The 17,847-nt window shown below is 34.9% G+C and overlaps 1 pseudogene; it reads right to left on the reverse strand.

Annotated features, from left to right (window-relative positions):
• Nucleotides 1–1,506: 1,506 nt before the first annotated feature.
• Nucleotides 1,507–6,419, reverse strand: LOC131636884 (uncharacterized; annotated as a pseudogene).
• Between the last annotated feature and the right edge of the window lie 11,428 nt (nt 6,420–17,847).

A 17,847-nucleotide genomic window follows, 5' to 3' on the forward strand; every position in this document is an offset into this window, starting at 1 on the left:
TTAGAATAATTTATTTATATGCATTATAAAAGTTAACTAAATATAATAGTTATAAAGTTTATATGAAATGTTTTTTTAAGAAATTTTTGTTTGATAAACAATTTACCATGTTAAAACCAAATTAGAGTTTATAAATAATACATATTATACAGTCAACTTGGATATATAGCAACTTCAATTTACGTAGCAAAAAAAAAAATTACACCAAAATATTTATTAAATGTACAAAGGGAAATATAGGCCCATGGATATTTAAAGACCTGATTTGTAACATCTATGAACTACTAAAATAATATATATAATTACTTTTTGTTGTTAAAACTCGTTTACCTAATATCTTGGGAAATTGTCCATATAAAATATGTAGGCCCATCAGTGTTGTCTGGCCCAATTATAAGGAGTATTACTATCTATATATAGAAATTATTGTTATAGTGCATCAAAATATTGTCTTATAAAATTTAATTTTGATATGGTGAAGTGGGGAGTTCCATTTGTCCCTTCTCCAACAAGCAGGTGAGTATTGTTTGCATGCATCTTGTAATAAAAAAACTGGATTCCCTTGATTTCTCATCTCTTTGCTTAATAGCAGTGTTATTCTTTAAAATATATGTTTCAGTGATCCTGAGAGAGACAGTCTTGAATGGGCACGTAACATTAACAAAGAGTTTGAGGAAGAGCAGGAAAAGATGTTTGGAACACTCATAAAAGATGGGTTTCTTACAGAAGCTGAATGCATGGCTGATCACACCGGGGAGGTAAAGTGGAAATCTAATGTCACAGAAGCGAATATGCGAGGCCAAAATGCTCTGGTAAGTTCAAAACCCACTTAAATCCACTGCCGTATATAGATCTATAGATATCTGAGATTAATAAGTAGAAAGTTGCAATGCAGAATATTCCAATGGAAATATCAAGGACATGTTTTCGTAAAGACCAAAATGCAATAAGGATGGTAGATCTTATTGACGGTAAGGGATATCACTGTCGTATTCTTAGGGCTGGAAGGAATGAGTATGAAAAACATATTGGAGTTGGATGGTACGATTTTGCAAAGTCAAAAAATCTTCAAGTTGGAGATTTCATAGAATTCTCCATGATTCCATTTTTAGATCTGATGTTTGTGTACTTAGGGAAAAAAAGTAGCTGATGAATATGTAAAGCTGTTACTTGTAGCTTTAAATTTGTTGTTGATGGTACTTAGATTGTAATCATCGATGGTTCTGTAATGGATTTAAAGAATGGTTATCAACATCAATTTTTGCCTTTGCTAATCTTTTAATTGATGGTGTTCTGTAATAATTGTTATTATGCCAGCTAATATTCATCATCATTTTTCAATCCAACTTTACAAATGAAAATATGTTATCAGTATGCAAAGGTCATATCAAATCTTTAATTCATGACAGTTAATAAGTTGTTTAAGTTGTAACCTAATTTTAGGCAACCGAGCACAAAATCTCTACCAATAACAACATTACCATAGATATTGAAAAAACATATAGACTACACATTTTCAAACACTTCTTTGAAGACCACATTTGTTGTGGTGGTCAATGGATGTTTCTCCTTATCATGGATCAAGATTTTAAGGCCTTTTCTGCTCTTTACTCTTGAAACTGCAACATAAAACTGGCCATGGCTGAATACGCTCCTCGGCAAATATATGCCAACTTGATCCAACGACTGACCTTGAGATTTATTAATAGTCATAGCATAACAGACCGTTATAGGAAACTATCTTCGTGTCATCCTGAATGGCCATGGCGTCTGCGTTGGAGTAGTGTCCATTCGTGCAATATAAATGACACCGCCGATGTTCTTGCCTGAAATTATTTTGGCTTCAATAACATGATCAGCCAATCTTGTAATGATTAGACGTGTTCCATTGCATAAGCCTTCTGCTTGATCAATATTCCTGAGCAGCATGATTGGAGTATTTACTTTCAATCTGATCTTATGATTAGGAAGTCCCGAAGTTCTCAATCCATTCAAAAACTCGGGAGTTAAAACATCAAAACATTCATTGCCATCACCATCATGCGTGTCGACTGAATCAGAGCTTAAATATTCCTTTTCGCCCCCTGAAAATGGAGTGACTTTATATTACGATCTGTTAAAGATGGAAGTGAAAAATCTTCGGATAAATGTTCACACAAAATTTAATATTACCTGGAAGATTGTCTAATACATAGTGATTTATTTCATCTACTGTCTCAATTGTTCTAGCCAATATTTCCTTTGACTGCAGAAAAGCTACATTATTGAAGTTAGCTTCAAAATTTGGATAAGTGTTTACGAATATTGCTCGAAGGGGATCATCAAAATTAGATATCAAAATATCTGCTGGGATATCAATATCAGCATAGCCATCGTTAGGTTCTGCTAGTTTTCCATCTCCAACTTTTAATATCCAATTTGAAAACCGTTCTAACTCGGATGCTGATGTAGTCTTCCCAGATTGCTGAAGCCTCATGTTTTTTGTAAGTTTCAAAACCTTACAATGATCCCAAATGTATGATGAATTGATAGTTTCATGAATTATATCTGAACGACTGCCTCTTGGAATAACCGGTAGAATCTGTCTGAAATCCCCAGCAAACACAATTACCTTCCCACCAAAGATTTTATCCGATGACCTGGATCCACCCATGATGTCTCTGAGGGTTTTATCCAAAGCTTCAAAACAAAATTTGTGACACATCGGAGCTTCATCCCAAATAATCAATTTTGATACTTTTAGCAAGTCACCCCTGTCACTACCCTTGTTAATGTCGCATGTCGAAGATTCAAGTGTGGGAATCATAATTTTAAATTTAGAGTGCGTCGTTCGACCACCGGGGAGCAACGGGGATGCAATACCTGAAGAGGCAACTGTCAAGCATATTTGTCTTCTTGATCTTATGTAGGAAGCTAATGTTCTCCACATGTATGTTTTTCCTGTACCGCCGTATCCATACAGAAAGAATACGCCTCCGTTCTGGGTATCAACAGCCGTCAAGATTTGTTTGAAAACATCTCTTTGTTCATCTGAAATTAAGTGAACATATAATTTAGATGCTTCATATTAGCAATATAAATTTCTAAGTAATATGAAATTCTTCTGGCTAATTGATGTTAACTGCTATTTAGACCTGTGAGGTTATTATACAGCGTATTAAACTCTTGAAGTTGTCCAATAGGATCATAGTTTCTCTCTTCGTAAATTAAATTATTTCCAAGCTCCTCAATTATGTAACCATGTGGTTTTGGCATTCCAGGAAAATCATTTAAACTCTTTCAACTGCGTCGAGGAAGTTTTTCAATTTCAATCAACGTTAGATTGAGAATTTCTTCATTTGTTAGCCGCAGACCTGTTAATAAATTATATAAACAAATAGATGGTAAATATAGGAAAATATCTTCAAATTAGAAATTAATTATTCTGATCACAATTGAAAATATACCTTTGTTGTTTGCAATCCTTTGCTGAGAATAAAGAATTCCATCAGATAACAGATGTCGAGTTTTACTCCATACATGCTTAGGCCTATTAATGCTACTTGACAATAACATGTGAACAAAAAGTAATCTCAAATAATGTCCAGAACCCCAATGAAATGCTTCTGTTATTGCAGATATGAATTCTCGATCATCCCCAATAAATCCCATAGCAAAACATGCATCACGGAAAGTATTGTACTTAACATTGTTTACTGTCTTTATTTCATCATAGCTTTTCGGTCCTTTAACATGTGTTAGCATCATCCTGAGATAGTACAATTCCCCAGTAGTTGGAGGAACCCAAATTAGTCTTCCAATTGTGTATCCCTTTTGTCTGGGTTTCCACTCTCTCTTTTTCTTAACGTATACAAACTTTGAAACAAAATTGCTATACGTTAGTTGGCGTGCTCCGTCGTATTTCTTGTTTGCTTCAAACCAAGATGTAAACATCGACTCAGTAACGCTCGGTTTATCAAGGACTGTGGTAATAGGGCTGACATCAGTATAGAAAACAGAATTTTGTCCCTCAGCATGAAAGTGAAGTCTTTCTACAACTGGTTTTCTTCCATGAATAGAAAAACCATAAATTCTCCAAGCAGCTTCACTTGGAGAAACGTACCTACAGTCAATATACTGCTTTATTTCATCAACGACGTCATGTTGCGAAACAGATCCATCTTCATTCATGACAATTGCAGCAGCTATTCTGTCATATCCTTTGTTGATGTATTTGAACAAATATTTGACGGATGTGCTTTGATTGCACCATTCCATATTAATATGAGCTATGTACTTCAACAATAACTTTGAATTGTAAGGAACAACAAATCTGTTGTCAATCTCAATTCCATTCTTAGAAACTGTGTGTCCGTTGTCCCTTCGTCTATAAACCGGATATCCATCTTGATCAACGATCGTATCACGTCTGAATTCTTTAGGGAAGTATTTAGAACATTTTCCTTCCTTCATACACGTAGAATTACGAAAAGCATTTCTGCAAGGTCCGTGTATCATGTGAGATTTGACCAAGTTATATAACTCTTCGTCAGTGTCTTTGTTTGATATTTCTGCTGATATGATACGATCAATGTCAGCAGGTGTTGGATACTTGCTCGACGGATGAAGGAAAATTGATATGTGCGCATGGGGCAGACCTCTTTTTTGGAACTCAATTGTGTACATATCTACAAATATAAAATTCAGATATTGGTTTATAATATGACATTCAAAATGAATAAGGAAATTAAATTAATCAAAGTTATAAATTACTTACACGCAAGAACCTTTCCCATGATACTCTTTTTGGTCAAATCAGACAGCAACGCATCAAATTTCAATTTGAAGATTCTTGTTATGAGATCCGGACGATCGGACGCTTTCAGATTTGCAGAACTTAATACGCGCTGTATTTCCGGCCAATTGGGATTACATGTGAATGTAATAAACAAATCAGGAAATCCAACATAACTACAAATTGCCATGCCATCAAAGTATAACTGATCCATAAATCTACGGCTTCCAACATACGACGAAGGTAGGACAACTCTTTTCCTTGTAGCTGCACCACGTGTATGTCCATTTGTCCTAGCATCTGCAAGATGATCATACTTCCCTACTCGTAGTTTTGATTGATTCTTTCTTAACCATCGAAGTCTCTCAGATTCCATCATTGTAAAACCATCTACCAAAAACTGCTGGAACAACCTCCTTGACCTGAGAATTGTCTGTGCCTCGTTTTTTCTTGATTGGATCCTAAAGGCGAACCACTCTCTGATTGTAAGTCTGTTTCTCTTGGTTGCTTCCTCCCATGGAACATCCTCAATTTCCGATACCGTAGCCGTTGTTTCTGCATTACGAACCGTGTTAGATCCTTTTTTGCGATGCCGTATGTTTGGTCTGTAACCATCTTCACCGTAAGGGAAAAGTAAAGGATATTGAAATCCTAAATAAGACGTATGATATTCATCTATTCTCTGAAGTTGGCCATATTGTTTTTGCATTATAATATCCCTTTTTTCTGCAGTATCAACATCACCAACAATGAGAGCAGCAACTTCTGAAACTGTTGGTTGATTATATATTCTTCCATCATTTTGGCGCTCAGAAATGAGACGGAGTTTTAGATCTGCCACATTGCCTTCAGAAAGTCTATCCCTTGCCATCTTAAAAGACTGAGCATGAACATTATGTTCATATAACATTGAAGACAAATTTTCCACTATATTAATATCAACTTCGTTCCTTCTTCTGCAAACATCCAACGTATAAAGTTCAGATTGTTGAAAATTGCAACAACAAAATAATAAACGGTGATGAAACAAACGTAGCTAAAGTAATAAACCTGAAAATATCAATTCTATTCTGAACTTCATGTTCAGTATCGAATATATAGAGTTGGGCAAAACGGGCCTTTTCACCTGGCAATGGTAACATGCTACCTATACGATGACATGATTGACCTTGAATACGATAGTTAGGAGGACCTCTACCGTTGTTAAATCTGTTGTCCATTTTAGCACCCAGAGAAGTAAATGCGAACATCATATTGTAAAGACGAATTTGTTGTTGGAATAGTTTTGATTCACTTTTGTTTTGGTCGAACAACAGGCTCTGCAATACGGGTGGGGGTTCTCTCAACAAAGGTATTTGAACCTTTCCTTCTCCACAACACATTGAGAACTTAGGATTAGCAGAATGTCGACACTTGTTCTTCCTCTCCATATACCACATATTTGCACCACATTGCTGACACTCAAATGATGGGTCACCTAAATCGTAGTATTCTCCTAAATGAATATGTACACTTGTTAGGTAAAATACATAATACATCATGAAATTTGAAAGAAAGAAACATATTTATAAAATAATCTACAACCTGATCTTTGAACATCTATTTCTTCAATGTCAGTGTCGAAACCTACGTCATGCTCGTCCATTGAATAGTTAGAAACTGAACTGCAGGCTACAACAACACAGTAAAAAATATTTCGCAAATATTATGTTATTATATATTAAAGTAGATTTTATTCCGCTGCATTTCTCTTTAATTTTTCCTTTACTAACTGTTGAAAGGGTAAAGCGGCAAGCAACAAAAGTTTTGGAAATATTTATCCGGGAAATTATCGTGTCCACAGAGATTAGTGCTACTGAACTGCCGTTCGACGGATTCTGAGTTCTTGAGTTTGAGTTAAATGGGTTTTAAGTAAACAGGAAAAATATAACATATGAACATAAAAGAAATTCATTCTTGATAGAGAATAACTTATCTGGTTTGAATCTAACCTACTTCTTACAAACTTAGATTTATCACTCCGCCGTACTCAATCTACAATACTCATCAGAATCACCACATATCCCTGTTGAAAGTATTTGTGGGTAAATATTTTCTGTAATATATCGTATCCACAGGGATTGGTTAATATCACTGCCGTTCTATAGTTGTTTATTTTGAGTTAGGAAATTTGGTTTGGTTTGTTTTATACTTCTAATAATATCAAAAGCAAATAATAAAATAAAAGTAAGTAAAGGACTTTGTGTTAACAAATAAAGAAAGATGTTGAGCCTTTAGAGTTCATCAACCTAATCCTATACAATTATCAATTAATTCCCAATAGAACAATCCTTTGAATCACTATCTTCACTTATCCTCAAATAAGATTCCATGTCTGCAAATCAAATTAGATAAACTTTTACCGGTATGAGATTCGATCTCTCCAAATATCAATATCGATAATAGTGATTAAGAACGATAATTATGAAAACCCAATTCCAATTCCATCTCTGCAAATTGCAATTGAATCAATATAGTAACCTAGGGCAAAAGTTAAATCCTTTCTTTCGATCAAAGATTCAACGATAATTTAAGAATAAAAACAAGGTTTCTTATTGATAATGAATTCAAATAATTGTTCACAGGAATTAATCAATGGTAATGTATAATCATAGGTTAACTACTACCTTAGACTCAACAAGAGGGATTTAGCTGTCCATAGACATGAAGAACACACAAGAATTAATAGAAGGATTCATCTTCATCAATGGAATGTCTTCAATTGGTAAAGAATTGGCCTTCAATTGTTGTTCTTGATTGCAAACTCAGAATGCTCTCCTAATTTCGCTCTTCACAAAGTTCTCTAACCACCCCTTTTTCTCTTGGAAGCTAGGGCTTTTAAACAGAATTTTTGGGCTTTTAACGCCGAGGCCGCGGCGCGGCAACGGGCTGGCGCGGCGCGCCCCTCGAACAGAGATATTTTCGCGGCGCAAGGAAGAACTCTCGCGGCGCGACCTTTGCAAAAACCAACTTTTTCCTTTGCCTTTGAGACTTCAAGCTCTCTATCCTCCTCATGTTCTTCTTAAGTTCCAATTCAGCTCAAAACCTGCAACAATAACACCCACAAGTGATTCGATTTGCTTTATACATGAACTAAACTTATTCAGTTCAATTCTTCATAAAAACCTATGGATTCATCACATTTTGCATTGGTTTGGAGACTAAATCACTTCTATTAACACATGAATTTACCATTAATTTACTCCTAACAAACTCTCCCCAACTTAGAGTTTTGTTTGTCCCTAAACAAAATTACTTACCTCCAGCAAAGTTTACCGACAATCAAGCAACAAGTTTTTCAAAAAGTTTTTTCTCAAGTGGTTCAATCCAGTAACTAAGTCAAATACTCCTCTTCTACCTGCAAACTCAGAACATCCACATGAAACAAACGTTGAAAGCAAATTACCTCCAGAAGTTCAAAACACTACACAATTGTAATTGAATCAGCACTAATCACTCTCATCAAAAAGTATGATGAATAAAAGAGGGGTTAAACACTCATCCAAACAATTAAATCAACAAAGATCCATATCATACGTTCACCAAATTGCTCGCATCAAGTCTTGTGGAATCTGAGAATCAGAAGGTCTTTCTATGGTTGTAATGCGGTTTAGATTCAAAGAAAAGAAGATAATCAAGGGTTGTTCCTAATATAGGGAAGCATCCAATTCATAACTTATTTCTTTTTCTCTAAAACTCTACTTCCTTTACCTGTCCATCTTTTTTCATTCGTAGCTTGGTTTTTCTTTTTCACTTTTTTTTTTCAACAACCGTTATATTCTAACGTTGTTACTTCTCTTGTTTTTTTTTTTCAAGCTACGACTTCTTTTATCTTTCACCGATTACCATAAGTACTTACTCTTCTTTTAAATGTGACTCTCCCCAACTTGGAGATCAACCTGTATTTAGATTATATGAATGCTCCCCTACTTTCTAAAATAGGTCAAAGAGAAAACACATCACCAAATTTTATGGTTGATGGTCCAAAACAAAACTTTTTATTGAGATCAAAACTCACCAGCTATTTCCTTGGTGCATATTATGATACTTACCTTGACCTCAGGCTCAAAGAATGGTTAGCAAAGGATCACACTCTCACAGAAGAAAATAATTTTTTTCATTGGAATAGGCTAAAAGAACTCTCAGATTCAAACAAGTGCCTAAATCACTTCCACAGATTTCCACAGACGATGCAACAAACGGTTTAGCATGATACAAACAAGTCAAAACAATTGATGGTCTCCTGCATATAGTAAACAATGGAAAGCTTTCCTCACAATGGTTAAGGCTAAGCTGATCCAATAAACAATGTACCATAAAGAACTTCTGACAGTATTTACTAACACCTTAAGTTTCATTGCAGACATTAAGAGTTTGAGTTTGAAAATTCATACCTGCTTTGTCACTTTATTGAAAAAGTAAGTGAACTAAAAAATTTCAAAAATTTTCACTTCACTCACTACTACTTTCACGCATGTTGCTCCGTTGTTGGTGCTTTGTTTGAGATTCTCATTATGTTGTGGAACTACTCTTTCTACTAGGGATAAAATGACAAAAATAAAAGCATAAAATTGAAAAATGCAAAAGAGTAAATCCACCCCCAAACTTGAACTAAACATTGACCTCAATGTTTCGTAACAAGCCCGAGAGGGTTGACTCACAGAGGGTATTGCAATATCAATTGCCTCTTCCTAGCTTTCACCAGAAAGGTTCCCTTATTATTTCCTGAAATAAAAATAAACAAAACAAAATAAAACATTAGAAGTGTGGTTTGCCTCCCACGAAGCGCTTCGTTTAACGTCGCATGGCTCGACGGTTCATGGTTGAATCATCAACCATTGTCTCGTTTCCTTGGTACTTTTCTTACCAATGTGAAACCCCAAAAGTATTTCATGTTTTCTTGTTTGGTTTCTTCATCCTTAATTCTTACCAGTTCAACTCGCGATCTCTCTTCCTTCATTTGTTTTTTCCTCTCCTCAAGAGAGATAACCTCCTTATCCGTTAATTTCTTCTTCGGTGAAAACTTATCCTTGATGAATTTGACAAATTTTGGCTTTATCTCTAAACCTTCTAACGATGGGATGGTGATTTGTAAACGGCTAAACATTTTCATTGGTTGAAAGCACTGACTCTCCTTCCCTTCTTTATTAGGAACTTGTGGAGGAGGTAATTCCAATGAGAGTTTATGCTCATTTGCATTACTACTCTTCTTCAACTCTAAGTCCACCATCTTCTCTTTTGAAAAAGTTTCAACTTTTGAAGTTTCTAACTCATTCACAACTTCTTTAATTATATCCTCCTTATTTGTTCCCCGGCAACGGCGCCAATTTGTTGAAAGTATTTGTGGGTAAATATTTTCTGTAATATATCGTATCCACAGGGATTGGTTAATATCACTGCCGTTCTATAGTTGTTTATTTTGAGTTAGGAAATTTGGTTTGGTTTGTTTTATACTTCTAATAATATCAAAAGCAAATAATAAAATAAAAGTAAGTAAAGGACTTTGTGTTAACAAATAAAGAAAGATGTTGAGCCTTTAGAGTTCATCAACCTAATCCTATACAATTATCAATTAATTCCCAATAGAACAATCCTTTGAATCACTATCTTCACTTATCCTCAAATAAGATTCCATGTCTGCAAATCAAATTAGATAAACTTTTACCGGTATGAGATTCGATCTCTCCAAATATCAATATCGATAATAGTGATTAAGAACGATAATTATGAAAACCCAATTCCAATTCCATCTCTGCAAATTGCAATTGAATCAATATAGTAACCTAGGGCAAAAGTTAAATCCTTTCTTTCGATCAAAGATTCAACGATAATTTAAGAATAAAAACAAGGTTTCTTATTGATAATGAATTCAAATAATTGTTCACAGAAATTAATCAATGGTAATGTATAATCATAGGTTAACTACTACCTTAGACTCAACAAGAGGGATTTAGCTGTCCATAGACATGAAGAACACACAAGAATTAATAGAAGGATTCATCTTCATCAATGGAATGTCTTCAATTGGTAAAGAATTGGCCTTCAATTGTTGTTCTTGATTGCAAACTCAGAATGCTCTCCTAATTTCGCTCTTCACAAAGTTCTCTAACCACCCCTTTTTCTCTTGGAAGCTAGGGCTTTTAAACAGAATTTTTGGGCTTTTAACGCCGAGGCCGCGGCGCGGCAACGGGCTGGCGCGGCGCGCCCCTCGAACAGAGATATTTTCGCGGCGCAAGGAAGAACTCTCGCGGCGCGACCTTTGCAAAAACCAACTTTTTCCTTTGCCTTTGAGACTTCAAGCTCTCTATCCTCCTCATGTTCTTCTTAAGTTCCAATTCAGCTCAAAACCTGCAACAATAACACCCACAAGTGATTCGATTTGCTTTATACATGAACTAAACTTATTCAGTTCAATTCTTCATAAAAACCTATGGATTCATCACATTTTGCATTGGTTTGGAGACTAAATCACTTCTATTAACACATGAATTTACCATTAATTTACTCCTAACAATCCCTCACATCAATGTCCATTTCTGCAACACCAACGAGAGTTCAACTATATTGCTCTTTCGACGATGTCTCAACCGATCGAACAACATAGAGACATTAAACTTAGATATTATATGGATGTTAACCCCAAACCCTATGTCTAGAATCTAGAACTAATAGGTATTCTCCTAATCAAGATTCACAAAGCATATTTCTATAACAACATAAATCCGAAGCGATTAAGCAAAAAAATTAGAAAAACACCGATTAAGATTTATAAAGCAAACTTTATACAACTAGTAGAAAAAGCAACAAACATCCATGGGTTTAAAGTAATTTACATACAAACTCACCAAAAGAGAAATACAAAGAGAAAAGAAAAAGAGGAACCAAACATTTCTTGGTTTGTCAACACCAATCGATGAGAAATTCAACCTCCGATCATTCGATTACACGCTCCAATGGTGTTTTCTAAGCTATCTAGACCAAAAAATGAAGGTTTGATGGATTGGGAACAAATACCCCAAAACTTTAACCTAAAAAATGTGTTTTTACCTATTTATGCAATTTTGGATCTGGTGTATCTCGCGTCGCACGCAGGAGGGCGCGCCGCGCGCTGACTGCTGACTTGAAAAAATCAGCTTTAGTGTTTTGGCCATAACTTGAGAACCGTAACTCCGATTTGCGCCCGGTTCGAAGCGTTGGAAATCTTATTCAATTTCCTATCTAAAAAAGACAAAATATCAACCAAATTGATGATTTATTATTATTTTATTTTGAGCTTTATTCATTGACGAGTTGGTTCCGTTGCTCAAAATCGCGCGTTTGAAGTCGTATCTTCGACACGTTATTGCTCATGCTCCAAATACGCAAGAATACCTACAAAAACACAAAAAAAACTATAAAATGGTATAAAAGTATATGAAAATACAACAATTCACAAAGTATACGTATTTATACACAAAATAGGGAATTATTCAACGAATATCAACAAAAGTCTCGATAAGTGCCACAAAACATATATACAAAATAAGTAAATTTAGGCTCTTAACAAACTCTCCCCAACTTAAACCTCTTTATACTCAAACAAGGCCAAACACTCAAAGAATCCAAAATTATGCATTCATCCAAAAATAGTATTGAAAATACAACGACACAAATCACAAGGGTTTTCAAGGTTGTAATGTGGCTCGGTTAACAAACAAGTGATAAGTCCTAAAGCTAATCGAAACAAAAAACTTGCCTAAACCTAAGGGAGTGATCAATCCACAAGGTTTCACGCACCAAAATCTCGATCAAACTTCTTCTTTATCACAAATTGTCAAACCAATACATACTACTTATTAGCACAATTGTTACATACTCTTTTTTGTTTTGTTTTTGTTTTTCAAAACTTTTTATCTTTTTTCTTTCATTTTATTTTCTTTCTTTTTCTTTTCTTTTTCTTTTCTTTCCACAACTTCATACCAATCAAAACATAAGTAGGTAAAGATCCTCTCCCCAACTTGAATACAACCATCATCATAATACAAATACTCCCTACTTTCTAAGGCAAGGCAAAAATTCAAACTATAAATCATAGTTGAGGGTTCAAGAAAACAAAGAATCAAACATCCCTACACAATAGAGAATCAAATGCTCATAAACAAGAATTAAACAAAAACAATATGGATGTTGACAAAAAGGCTCAAAGGAGGTTACTAATGCTCACACACTCACAGGGTGAATTGATATTTAGCTATGGTAGTTGTGCTCAAAATCAAACAAGTGCCTTGATCACTTTCACGCATTCACAAAATCAATACAAACGAAAGATTAAACATAATAATATCCAGTTAAAACAAGAAATGTCGGTCTCTCTCATATATACACAATGGAAAGCCACCTCACATTTTTGGTAAAAAGGGAAAATTAATTGTAATTCAAGTCATGAGCAAGTTATGCAAAAAGAATGAGTAATATGAAATTTGTACAAATGAAAAATCTCATAAATATGTGATGCTATAGAAAGCGATAAACGAGTACCTTACTACGTACAAATTTGAACAATCATTACCGCACAACCGGCATGTTGAATCTATCAAAATCAAAGAATTACCAATTGCGACTCCGAGTAATCGGGCCAAAATTTGAGTCTAAACAACAAAAAAGAATTAAAAAATAAAACTATAAAATACTATAATATAAAGCCTTAGTGTAAGTGGGAAAAAGGCGGGTCAAGTGAACCATTAAAAAGAGTTCACTGGCCAAAAGCCACAGGGCGCGCGCGCCGCGCCCACAAAACCGCGCGACGCGCGCTAAGTTCTGCCAAACCAAGCTATTCAGGTCCCAGGCCGCGCGACGCGCAATTTTTGCGCGCGACACGCACTACACCAGAAAAACCAAACTAGTTCAGAAAACCTGTATTTCTAGTGCGCCACCACTTAACACATATACTACTCATTTACAGAAAATTAAAACAGAAAAATATACAACTGTTGGGGTGCCTCCCAACAAGCGCTCGTTTTACGTCGTTAGCTCGATTCCTTTTATTGTTTCGCGAATGGTAAGTAACTTCCTCGCGGTAAGCCAATGCTTTTGCCTCAAACGCAACCTAAAGAAAGCGACCTGCCCAAACACTTAACAAACGAATCAAAAGTAAAAGTATACACAAGTATGTGTAAAAACACAAATATACATAAAACGCAATATTTACAAAATCCTTAATTGGCTAAACAAATTGAAAAGTGAAGATTTAGAATTTTCGAACTATCCGAGTTAAATTTGTTTAGCCAACATCACCTTGCTAAATAGCAAAAGTAAAGAGGAATAAAATCAAACACACAAACATGTATAAGTATGAAAATATAAACATGTATCAATATAAGAAAATATACAAGTATGTATGCACAAAATATACGATATTCACAAAACTCAAAAACAAAAAAACTATCGCAATGCGAATTCAATAGAAACACCAATCCCCGGCAACGGTGCCATTTTGTTGAAACGGTAAAGCGGCAAGCAACACAAGTTTTGGAAATATTTATCCCGGAAATTATCGTGTCCACAGAGATTAGTGCTACTGAAATGTCGTTCGATGGATTCTGAGTTCTTGAGTTTGGATTAAATGGGTTTTAAGTAAACAGGAAAAATATAACATATGAACATAAAATAAATTCATTCTTGATAAAGAATAACTTATCTGGTTTGAATCTAACCTACTCCTCACAAACTTAGATTTATCACTTCGCCGTACTCAATCTACAATACTCATCAGAATCACCACATATCCCTCACATCAATGTCCATTTCTGCAACACCGACGAGAGTTCAACTATATTGCTCTTTCGACGATGTCTCAACCGATCGAACAACACAGAGACATTAAACTTAGATATTATGTGGATGTTAACCCCAAACCCTATGTCCAGAATCTAGAACTAACAGGTATTCTCCTAATCAAGATTCACGAAGAATATCTCTATAACAACATAAATTCGAAGCGATTAAGCAAAAAGATCAGAAAAACACTTATTAAGATTTATAAAGCAAACTTTATACAACTAGTAGAAAAAGCAACAAACATCCATGGTTTAGAGTAATTTACATACAAACTCACTAAAAGAGAAATACAAAGAGAAAAGAAAAAGAGGAACCAAACATTTCTTGGTTTGTCAACACCAATCGATGAGAAATTCGACCTCCGATAATCCGATTACAAGCTCCAATGGTGTTTTCTAAGTTATCTAGACCAAAAAATGAAGGTTTGATGGATTGGGAACAAATACCCCAAAACCATAACCTAGAAAATGTGTTTTTCCCCCTATTTATGCAATTATGGATCTAGTGTAGCTCGCGTCGCGCGCAGGAGGGCGCGCCGCGCGCTGACTTGAAAAAATCAGCTTTAGTGTTTTTGCCATAACTTGAGAACCGTAACTCCGATTTGCGTCCGGTTCGAAGCGTTGGAAAGCTTATACAATTTCCTATCTAACAATGACAAAATATCAACCAAATTGATGATTTATTATTTTTGATTTTGAGCTTTATTCGTTGACGAGTTGGTTCCGTTGCTCAAAATCGCGCGTTTGAAGTCGTGTCTTCGACACGTTATTGCTCATGCTCCAAATACGCAAGAATACCTACAAAAAGACACAAAAACTATAAAATGGTATAAAATAATATGAAAATACAACAATTCACAAAGTATATGTATTTATACACAAAACGGAGAATTATTCCACGAATATCAACAAAAGTCTTGATAAGTGCCACAAAACATATATACAAAATAAGTACATTTAGGCTCTTAACACTAACACACACAAAAATTAAGTAAGAAAAATTTTAAAAATTAATCACAATTTTTAAATACCATAATTCACCTCATATTGTGAATGAAGTCACTTTTCAAAACCTCATATATCTGCACTAGCATCTGCCACTTCAAGTTTAAAGACACCATACCCATGTGTGAAGAACTTATGAATCTAACTCCATGTTATCCAAGACCAACAAAGTAACTTGTTTGTTCGGTTCCTAAAATCTATGTTGACCAAAATGTCTGTTTTGAAACTCCTTCTCCGATGAAGGGATAAGACCCTCATCCAAAAGTCTAAAAATTGTGCATCAATTATATTATTCTCTTGAGTATACATAGCCAATAAGACATCAAATTGATTCCTCTCTTCATTTAGAAATCGGATGTTCTCATGGAGCTAACTCTCGGTTGACTAGTGATATTCAACAACCATCTTCATATCATCGCAAAAATCGAGGAGATCATCCTCGTGTTTCCTTTTTTCTTCATCAAGTCCAGCTCGAACTCGGAGGAGTATGTCACTTTTTATTTGGGCTTTAGACCTAATCCGCACCAATTTGGCAATAAATTGCACCTTTTTTTAATGTTTTAGTGCCATTATAAGCAAGATAATGACATATCAAGGTCATAAATTTGAACATATATGGAATACATGATGCTAGTGTAGATTGACAATCGAGAGGCCTTAAATATGAAACTCCACGAGAAATCTACTTCAGTGACTATAGATCGTATTGGAAACAAATCCTAAGGAAGTTCCTGTTTAAACGAGGTAGAAAATTGGCGAACCACCTAATCTTAAGAAGAAACAAAACCAATAGTCTCCTAGGAAGCCACAAAAAGATTACTCATGGTTCGTTTGGTAGGCGGTAGAGTCCCCTCCCCCATGGCTTTATTTGGTGTTTTCCCCTCTTCCATGAAACAAAAGGCTGAACATGCTCTAGTATATTAGAACCAAAACTTGGAAGATCACCTATGTATCCCATTTGAACTTAAATAATTAACTTGTCAGTCTTCCTTGATTCAAGAAAGAAAGTAACAAAAAAAGAATAAGGGGCACCATAAATCACATTAGTAGAAACACTCTAGAGTTAGTTGGAGTCTTTATTCATCATTATGGAAAGATGCAACAAAGAATTGATAAGTTGTAAATAGAACATGCCCAAACAAATAATCAAAACAACTTTAAATCATCTGGTAGAAAACTAAATACTTATTCTACAATTTCTCGAGATCGAAATGGAACTTCTCTAAAAACACTATGAAATGATCATTCGCTCAGCAATGAAGAAAATGTGACCGACAATGGTTACCAACATCACATATAGACTCGTGAGAAATTTGAGACAACAAGTAAAGAACTATGAAACGACGGTACAAGACCTCAACAGGTGAAGGAAAAGGCTTAAAGAGAGGGAAAATGACGTAAAATTAACCAGACATATTTATTACTAGGGAATTCCCACGTAATTTGAGAAATGGCACAAAATGTTGTGGCCGGGGGGCATATCTAAAGGTGAGCACACAAATGTTGAAAAGATCAAATGTAACTCCAAGAAAGAGGAAAAATCATAAAAAAGAGCTAGCACCAGACTTGATAGCAATTAACATTCAAATGAGGTAATGGACATTATTTATGCTACTAGGCAATTCCAAATAAGTCAATGCAAATAAACACTTTGTGTTATTCATCTTTTAAATTGTTAGCCTATTGAAACATTAGTTGAATTGCTTATTTACTACTATTCAAATGAAATAGATTTTTTAGTAGGTTATCAGGCCAATCAAACCTTCGAAAAGGCGAGACTCAAGCCTAAAAGTAAGCATATGATAAGCTACAAGTCATGTTTAGGCTTCAAAAAAATTAACAAGTCAGACTCAGGCTTGACAAAGACTAACTCGGTCCCGTCTATTCCTACTCCTACCTCTAGGCACTAGGGAAATGATTGAAATACATCATAGTAAATGACAAACAGATACTAATACTAAAAAAATCTAGGCAATAATTCAAAAATCACGATTGATACTCAAATTTGGAATGCAACAAATAAAAAATAAACTTGTTTCACCTCAGATTTAGAAACAAGAAATGGCAGTCCATAACCGATAGATAAAAGAAAACCCTAACTTCAAAAAGAAAAAGGTAAACAAGAACAATACAAAATTCCAAACTAGTTTGGAGTAGGCTTGAGGGAAATTATTCCTACTCGATCTCAGATCCAAACTTGGCTCAACGTGAATG

Source organism: Vicia villosa, unplaced genomic scaffold (assembly GCF_029867415.1).
Source record: "Vicia villosa cultivar HV-30 ecotype Madison, WI unplaced genomic scaffold, Vvil1.0 ctg.001848F_1_1, whole genome shotgun sequence".
Classification (NCBI taxonomy): Eukaryota; Viridiplantae; Streptophyta; class Magnoliopsida; order Fabales; family Fabaceae; genus Vicia; species Vicia villosa.